A 10137-nucleotide genomic window follows, 5' to 3' on the forward strand; every position below is an offset into this window, starting at 1 on the left:
GTATGATGTGCTCTCACTGTTCCACTCTATGTGAAATTCAAGTCACTTCATTCTGAGTATTTGAGAGAACCTGTTTGTAATTTTGGTCCACTTTCTGATGAAAGCAAACCTTAAATCTGGTGAAATCAACCTTTATTAATCTACCTTGCTGTAAGGAATCTTAGGGTTACATGGTTAAATCATAGCTGATCATGTGTTATTACCAAGCCTAGTTGTGAAGAACTGTCTGGTGAAGGAGGTGGGACCTGGACTCAAGTGATGCTACAGGTTTTCACACTTCTGACCATCTGAGGAAGTTCCTCTAAAGTCATGTTCTGCAATCAATCTATCTCAATATAGCTCCACAACTGAGCAAAGCACAGATCTATCATATCTCAGTTCCTTTTATCCCCATATCAACTTCAGTTTGCAGAGCAAAATTTTGCCTTTGAAAGTTCTATTAGTTCTGGAATTGAAATTCATAGCAGTCCATATACAGAAGCCTGAATCATTAAATTAGTTCAGTCAGTAGGGCTTCAAACACTCTAAGTTCACCACAACAGTCTATATCCTACATGTGTGTTTTTCCTGCCAAACTTCAAAACTGCATGCCATCCTTGTACTAAGAACCAGACGATTTTAGTACTAAAGTGAGAATTCGGTGATTTTAAAAATTTTGTCAAAGTATATTGAGTGTGTCTGTTCATGAACAGAGAATTTTTCATCTATGTTTGTAGTTCATTGGCTCATTGGTATATTGAGTATGTGGTGCACATACTACAGTAAGGAAATGCAAAACTTTTCAAATACTTCATCAACATAAACGATTTCCTTATTTCATTTTAGTAGCTTCACATATATACCAAAGGGAAAAAAATCAGATCAAAAAAAGGAATGATACATATGTAGCCTGCTTTTTCAGCATTTTGTGGAGACTATAAGTATAAATAACCTTCAAATTGCCAACTTATGATAATTGCCTGTCAGCAAGGCATCTTCATTGATATTGAACCCATTATCTTGATTAGCAGAGCTCGAGGAAAATAGGAGACACATTGGTGTCACTAGTTTGGTCTGGAGCTTCTTTTTACTCACTTTTCTCAATATTAAGACAACAATTGTGTAACAATTGTCACCTGCAATTCTGTTACTCAATAATGACTTATTGAAAGCAGTTAGATGACTTGTCTTTAAGAAAAGGAAAAAAAATTCTAAAAAAGGCATCATCTTTGGAAAAAGGGCATAACATCCTGTCTTCTCTCAATTGAGGAAGTAAAGATGTGAAACATCTCACCTTTTATTACAAAATTTTAATTCTACAGCTTTATGCAACTGCTTAGAACTTTGTATTTTAAATAGCCTGTTTAAATGGTTATGTAATTGATTTGCAGGGGAATTTGTTGTTTCCAGCATGCAGCATTGTATGTCTGGCAAGTTGCACAGAGTGCATCAATAACTTGAAACACTAAAAATTCTTTAGTATATTAATTACATTCTGACCCCATGGTCAATACCAAGAGAACTCCAGAAAGGTATACTACAGCCAAAAATAGTTAAAAAAACTAACAAAACCACCACATTCCCCCTCAAAAAAAAAAAAAAAAAAAAAAAAAAAAAAGACCTAAAACCCCAAACCAAGCCAAACAACAACAAAAAAAAACCCAAAACCACAAACAAGCAAACAAGCAAACATACACACATCGTACGGTGTGTGTACCTGCCATCGTACGGTGGAGCAATTTTAGTTGCCATCATTTTAAACTATCTGGCTAAACAATTAGGGATTTGAAGTCTCAACTTCAAAGTGTCTCAACTGGCAATGCCTTGATGAATAAATGGGTCACAATGATTCTGTAGAAGATGATTTTGATGACAGCAGTTATGGTAGTATAGACAGTTGGATGAGGCAAAAAAAAAATTGGTAAGCAATCAAACTAACAACCCAAAAACTGTAATACTGGGACTTGTGACTGTGAGATCACACACACACACAGAGAGCCCATCAATTTGGGGTGTTGTGAGTCTTGCAGTAACTGTATTGAATTATCCTTTCAAAGAGAAGCTACTGAAGAATATATTGCATCACTAGAGAAAGAGCTATGGTTTAAGTAATTCCTTAATTAAATTTAATCTCTAAAATCATGAAAATTCCAGATATACCAAATAAATGCAGCTTTGATAAAACACGAGACTGTACTGTTAAAGAATTTTAAATGGATGTGTACTTAAATTATGTGTTACAAGACTCATAGTGTGTATTAACTCTTAGTAGACTCATAATTAAGTTTAAAAAAAATAGGATTTTTGAGCAAAGATGCCCTTCATTAGGTCACCATTCAGAAGCTGTGCTGAATCTTAAAGTGAAAATTTGTAGCTAGGCAACAACAGTGCTTCGTTTTGGTCAGTGCATGCCTAAGGTCACAACCGAAGACATAGTTTATCAGATAATCTGAAAGAGAAATGAAGCTCTGATTTTATGTTAATTAGTGTCACTAGTTTAAGACCTGGAGTTTGTTGCACATAACCCCAAAATTTAGTATATTTAATAAAATAAGAATTCTGAAATCCTCTTTATTGAGTAGGAAATACAGAAACGTCTTCTACTGTTCCCTGCTATTTCTTATAGTGAAATGAGGTTAAACATGGAACTAAATGTCCCATCATACCACCTCATTTTTTCTACTGGAGAAGAAAGAAGCTGACTCAGAACCTGTTCTAAATTCCTGCTCAAAAATGGGATCTTGCTAGCCTTCCAAGAAGAGTGCTATGTCTACAAGACACAGATCAGAGATATTTGGAGTGTTGACAATTGAGAGACAAGCCAGCCCCAGCAGAATTGATTTCCTCTTATTGATGAAGGAGCAGAAGTTTTGGTAAGACAACAAGGCAGACATTTTATGCTCTTTCTATCCATTTTGAACATGAAATCATGTCAGTGTTCATTGTACTTGCTAAGAGTAACGTAATTTTTAGGCCTAATTATTAAGAGGTTGGACCTGTTTAATGCAAATGAGCCCCAAGAAATGCTGTTTCAATGCAATAAATGTCATACACCAGTATATTTGGATTTGATACAAACCAAATTATACTGGCAGACATGAAGAAAATAACACAATTCTACAGTTTTTATTTCTCGATGCTCATGTCCATCTTTAAAGAAGGAGGGAAAAGCCTCCAGTACATTCTGCTAATATTCATTCTTGAGAAACAATCATTTCTGTAGGTGAATGACATTTTCTGTCATGTTTTCTAGCACTGCAACTCCAATGTTGGTAGTTAGATCATAACAAGTTTGTTAGTTGAGACTCGTGTTTGTGACACATGGAATGCAAAACTGTCTAGTCATCCACCAGTATTCCGTACTTCCACAGTCTTTAAGCATTTTCAGTCAACCAAATTTTTCTATTATCAAAAATCATTTAACTGCATGATTTACTGAGGTTGATTTCAATAGCAAAAATTTCCCAGGAAAATGTGTCCCTAAGAGGAATGAGTGGTTAAATTAGCTGAAATAGCGCTTTTGAGAAACAGAACAGGTGTGATTTGAATACACATTTTACATAGATGTTAAGAGTTGCCCAGACCTACGCTTTTTTAATAGAAATAGAAATCATTCTTTAAATCTTATTGCAATTAGTTAAATTTCCCTTTGGCTCTTTAGCTAGAACACATCACTCCTTTATGTTAATGTATATTGTTGGGGTTTTTTTGAGCAATGGTGGTCAAAAGATGACCATGTTTGATCATGTCAGAGATCAAAAGAGTTGCAAACCATTTGCATGTTAGCAAGCACGGGGATGATCCCATGCTGGTAAATAATATTTTAAAAGGCACATCAATCTTCAGCAGGCATTGCTACAGACCAGTCAAATAAGAATTAAAAAGAGTTTACCAGTTTTGAAGTTCAGTTTTTTTACAGGAAACTTGATATGACAGTAGACTACATATAGATAGTAGAAAAAACAAAAAAATGGTACAAAGAAACAAAGGATATTTTAAAGAAAATTTTAAAAAAATCATTTTTTTTGCCTAAAATCACAACAGAATCTACAAATTAATGTCTCAGGGCAGTTTGTGAAATAAACAAAAATGACAATTTTTCTCAGGGGCCATAATCCAATGCAGTTGCAATAACCCAGTTTTTTAAAAGGACCTGCATTTTCATGTCAGAGTGTATAACACAAAGGTCAAAACTGGTAGTTCCTTCTCTTAGAATACCATGCTCATGAAAACACAAATAGTTTCTCCATCAGGTTGATGCAGGTTTTGAAAAAGGCTTTGAATACAAGTTCAAGTGGTCTGATCATACAGCAAGACTTAGGAGATATGAAAGAATTGGCTTCTGTTCTTGTAGATCAGCAGATAAAGAAGTCAGAAGATTGGCTAGAAGTCTTTTCATCTTTTTCCACTAAAACCTGAAAATTCCTATGCACTTCACCTAGAAAATAATTTTAAACATCCAAATTAGTTCAAAATTCAAGTTTAACCAATATGTACAAATTGCTTTTTCTTGATAAGCATTTTTTTTTAATATTAATTTTTAACTTGATCTACAGTAAGCAGCACAATGGTAAAGAAAGTCATCAACAGACTACTTAGGCCAGGACCATGATACCTATTTCATTGTTTATCTACCTCTATTTTTTCAGAACATCTTTTGGCTATTATAGAATAGAATGGTTATATCTCCCCTCTCCACAATCTATGCAACCTTGTTTTCTTCAGCAGAAACTTGTCTTTAAAGTATTTTAAATTTTCTTTCCCCCATTTCTTTAATATTTTGTATGTTGCATTTATCTAGACCTAAATTTACTTTATCCTACAGAGATAGTTTAAGGCACAATGAGTTCCCAAAATGAAGCTGAAGGGTTTTCCTCTGTTGCAAAGATCACCATTTGCACTTACCCGTATGCAGAAACATGTACTGTTATTCAGTTCTCTTCTTATCATTGCTAAAAGCTTTTCACACTTCAGTTTCCACAAATGCAATTGTTTTTCGTGCAATCAGGTTCAGAAAATCACTGTTGCATAGTGATTTTCTTCTGCACTGGACAAGGTGGTACCTATCTTTTAAAAACATGCTGGATTAGAAAATCTGTTACAAGTAGGTGGAATTGCTATATTTTGAATTTTTAAGGTATTATTTTAAAAATTCAGGGATTCTTTAGTTCAACACACATGCTCAACAATTTTTTATGTTTATTAACATAATTTATTTTATAATACATATAATTATATATATATTTCAAATGCAGTAGTGATTTAAACTGTTGCCTGTAACAAGATTTAATCTATTCAAATTATGAACTTGTAGAGTACCAACAGCTGTAGAAACTTACATTTGCATTCTAAATTTACAAGAGTAGAACATGTAATTCTGAACACCAAAGACCTGAACAACAAAAGCTTTAGCATTAATTTAACTTATACAGGAAATCTAAATATGACAGAATATTTCAGGTGTCTAAAAACTTTGCCATGTAACTTGGAAGAATTTTTAGGGACTTATAAAATGAAATAGGTGCAGGTAAAGAAGAATTTTAAAATTAGTATTCATTCAAGAAGGATATTTTAGTGAACAAATTCTAATTAAATTAAATTTCTAATTTTAAAAAGGTTGAGTCAAAAGTTTAACAGGTTAATATTTTCTCATATTATTGAATGTATACATGATTTTTTTCTTCTGTAGCATAATCTTTGGAAGCACTGGCATGTGCTCTTAGGAAATTTAGAGGCTAACCCACATCTACTTAGTGTTCCTTAACAACTGAAATTTAATAAGCTGCATCTGTATTGAATAATAGCAAAATGGTTTTACCCTGACCTAATGAATGGTGTTGTAGTTTTGACATTTTGGATACCTCAAATCCAGTTAATGTTCTTTATATTTTATTTTTATATTTTTTTATGTTCCTTATATAGTACTTCTGAAAACAGTTACATTTGCCACTTGAGCAAAACAAATACCTTCCCTTAGCAATTTAATCACGTATATGTTTAGTATCAGATCTGGGGTGAATATTTTAATATCACAATAATCCATAGACAATTCATTAATGTAACAGATATTATCATTTGTATATCCATAAAATCTGTGTATTTCCAGGTCAGTTAGACTTTAGAACATGCCTGTATGATCTGTATGGTCAAATAAACCTCCTAAGTTTTAACACTGAAAGGTACTTTCTGCTAATGTTTTAAATCCACAACACTGTGCTTTTTTTCTCATTCTGAATGTCAGAATATACTTTTACATCCTATGTTGTGACCTTTTTGCTCTAAAACCTCTTCTAATCCAGGACTGCTGAAAGTTGTTAAAAGTAGAAAATGATATTACTGCATCATGGCCAGTCCCAGATGAAAATAAGAATGCTGTCTGTATCAGTGCTGTCCTTGTTCAGCCTGAGGAGGCTGCGGGGGGAGCTCACAGCCATTTGCAGCTTCCTCACAAAGGGCAAGTGGAGACTCGGGTACTGATCTCTTCTCTGTGGTCACCAGTGACAGGACCTGAGGGTACGGCCTGAAGTTGTGTCAGAGGAGGTTTAGCTTGGATATCGGGAAAAAGATTTTTACCCAGAAGGTGTTTGGGCACTGGAGCAGACTCCCCAGGGAAGTGATCACAGCAGCAAGCCTGACTGAGTTCAAGAAGCGTTTGGACAATGCTCTCAGGCGCATGGTGTGATTCTTGGGGTGTCCTTCTCATGGACGGGGGTTGGACTTGATGGTCTTTGTGGGTCCCTTCCTACTCAGGATATTCTGTGATTCAATACAAAATTATTACAGTTTTTGACCCTTTAATTCAAATAACTTTTTAGATGCTTTATTTTGTTTTTCATATTATTTTATTAGGTGTTATATTTTATAGCTGGACACCTGAAATCTAGAGCTCATGTTTATGGCAATCTTGTTCATGGCAATGTCGTTGATTGGCTATAAATCACAGATAACCATCACCTATTTAATACAACAATATTCTCTTAGATAGATCTAAAATTCTGCATTCAAATTCCATTGGGAAGAAAATGAAAGGACTTCGCTTTTCTGGCTTATTCTGAATTTATTCAAAAGGAATATTTGAAATTCAGAATAATGAAATTTTCAAATAATGATGTGAGATAGAGAGTTGTAACTAACTCCTGTGATGTAAATACAGATAAATCCAACTCTTTATTGTACCACTCTTCCCTAATTATTCTGCTCTTAATTTATTTTGTGCGCACAAATCTCCTACGGATGGTCTAAGAGGACCAGACTCATGGTCAAATTTGCAAGGCCAGTACAATGTGTGTGGAGTGATGAGGTTTTATGTGGTAGTGCCACTCCTGTGCTGCCCTTATTCTTGATCACCAAAATAATACACACTTTGAAAAAGGTATTTTTGAAGTGTTATTGAGCATAAAATTTTCCATATTTTCTTTCATCTTGGCTTTGGAGACTGGCTAGGATAATTCTGTCTTCTAGAACAGCGATGAAAACACCTGGCAGATTATTTGTAATTCTAATCAGTTTTTAAACTATTGGCCTTCATTACACAGCCCACAGAGTGCTTGTGGCCCACAACATGTATAATTGTAACCCACCATAAATTAGTAGCTTGGCCTCTATAATTTAGTGTTGCAGAAGCTATTGTTTATCCAAAAGAACATTGGTCTTGTGAAAAGATGAGTTACTTCTAATATGTATACTAATTACTGAAAATTATTGTATGACAATTGGACGTCCTTAGCCAGTCATAACAAAGAAATACTGTCAAGTTGTCAGCTCATAAACCTACTCCTTGGAGCTAAGGCTCTGGCAGAAAAGAAGCTTATGTTCTGAGAAGAGGTTGAGTTTCTTTAAAGCTGTATTTAACTATTCTGTTTCAGTTTCCTTTTTTGATCTGGTGCATTGTGTAGGAAAATGATAACTTCTGCTAATTTTAAATTATTGGTATAATTGTGTTGAGGAAATGTTTGAAGATAATATTTACTGTAATTTATTTCTCTTACAAGCAATATCAGGAACAACTGAAAAGATTGTCAGCTGTCTCTAATGGCAGATCTTAGAGAATTATCAGGTTTCATGAATCTCCCTAGCAGCAGAAGATATTTTCAGCTGCAATGGGAATTACTAATTATTAAATTAATTATTAAATATTTCTGCTTTAAGTATGTCTGCATCACCACTCTGTGGTATCAGATGTGACGAATTACTTCAGAGCAAAATCTGATGTATTTTTTGCGATTGATGTCAGTAAGTAGGAGTTTTTGTTTTGAATGTCTTACAGATTTGCATACGCAATTAGAACAAAATATCAACTTTTAAATTGAAATTAAAATACTTCCCCTGTGCTGTACAAGGAATAGCAAAGCTGATCTTTTGTCTTCAGCAAAGTGCCTAGAAGGCTTAAGAGGGAATGAGAATCATGTTTAATTTTTAAAAGCTGAGTTATAACTTCATTGCTCAGTTTTAAATTGTGCCATTTCTCTATTTTGCTACTGCTGTGATAGCCGATAGAAGAGAGGGAGTGAGTCAGTTGTAGGGAAGGATACTGCAATCCCAGCTGGTTATGTCCATACCTATACTAATTTTTGACTAACATACAGAATGCTTATTGTATCCTTCAGCAGCCATGGGATATGAGGCCTCTGCCTTTTGGCCACCATGGATGCATTTCTGGTGATGGGTTATGAGACTGGCAGTGAGGCTGTGGCTCTCAGGTCCCTCCATGTCATCTCCATGCCCACTGTTAAGGAGCATGGGAAGCAAGTGTCAGAAAAGTGTCATATTGCCAGAGTTGTGCTAAAGCATCTTCACACTTAAGGAGGATGGGAGGATGGTGAAGTGCCCCAGGCTTAAAATTGCATATTCATCCAAGTTTGAATTGACCTTAGAAAGTCCATAGTGCAATCTACTCTTCAAAACAGGTAAACACTGAATTCAAGCCAAGTTGGTTCTCTGTTGACCTTTGGAGGTGTGTGTGTGTGTGTGTGTGTGTGAGGTTTCTAGATAACTATGAATATCACTTTATATCTCTTAAAAATTCCAGCCTTCCTTTTTCCTATGCCACAGGGCAGTGTGCCTTGAGTTACATTGAATATAAAACCCCAAGGACCTTGACTGGATTGGTTAGGTTTTTTTACTTATGTTGTCATATGGATGAATTGATTTGGACGTGCTGAAAACTTTACTTAATTTAGAGTAGCATTGATATTTCAAAGGCCGACTTCAGCATTATAGAGGCACTTGTACATTATGCTGTGTTCAAGGCTAAATAAATAAAATTTAAATAATGGGCTCCTCATGTTTTTTTGTTGTTTGATTGTTGTTTTTTTTTTTTTTATTTATCTGTTTATATACTGTTATTGCTTGGTAGAGTTGAAGGGTATTATTAGTATGAGTCTGCAAGTGTGTTCACAAGTCAATTTTTTTTTTTTTCCAGGCTTAATAAACAGTAGTGTTAACTTTCTGAGGTTTAGGGTGTATTGTTTGGTATTTAAAATAATTAGTATTTGCATTAGCCTTATAGACGACAGATATGTAAAGTAAGACAAACTCGGGAAAGCAAAATAAAATCACAAATAACATTTAGTGGGAAAACCATGAAGGGGAATTGTCTTTAATTAGTTCACAGTTGGAGGTTTGTTCATACTGCTTATTTTAGTTAAGTCTTTCATTGAGAAGAAAAAAACTATTTAACTTTTAGAATCCTTGGAGGTAAAGGGTCTTGAAACTCCATATGATCTCAGACATCTCTTTCAAAATATTATTACATTCTTTATGTAGCCACTACCTAAAAATACATAAATTGTTACATTTAATATATCAGTGTTGCCATTGAAAAGGATTTGAATTATTTTCAAAATATTGCTATAGGAGAGAACTTTAATGTCCCTATTTCCCTGCTGTTACATAGAGAAGCAAAGGTCTGTATAGCATTGGAGCGATACTCTTTGCTTAGCAGTGTTTTGGAAAGGACGCATCTAATTCAGCAGATTCTGCCATATCCATCATAATATTAACTCTTAATGCTGCCTTTTCTGTCTAACAAATAAAATATTCCTGTATCTAAGCAGACAGAGAGACACAGATATTTAGTCAATTAGGAACTTGTAAGTGTAGTATGTGCTGTTGGGATACATTTTTATATGCTGGAATGTCCAAGATTTAGTTACTGAC

Source organism: Anomalospiza imberbis, chromosome 1 (genome assembly GCF_031753505.1).
Source record: "Anomalospiza imberbis isolate Cuckoo-Finch-1a 21T00152 chromosome 1, ASM3175350v1, whole genome shotgun sequence".
NCBI classification, from domain to species: domain Eukaryota; kingdom Metazoa; phylum Chordata; class Aves; order Passeriformes; family Viduidae; genus Anomalospiza; species Anomalospiza imberbis.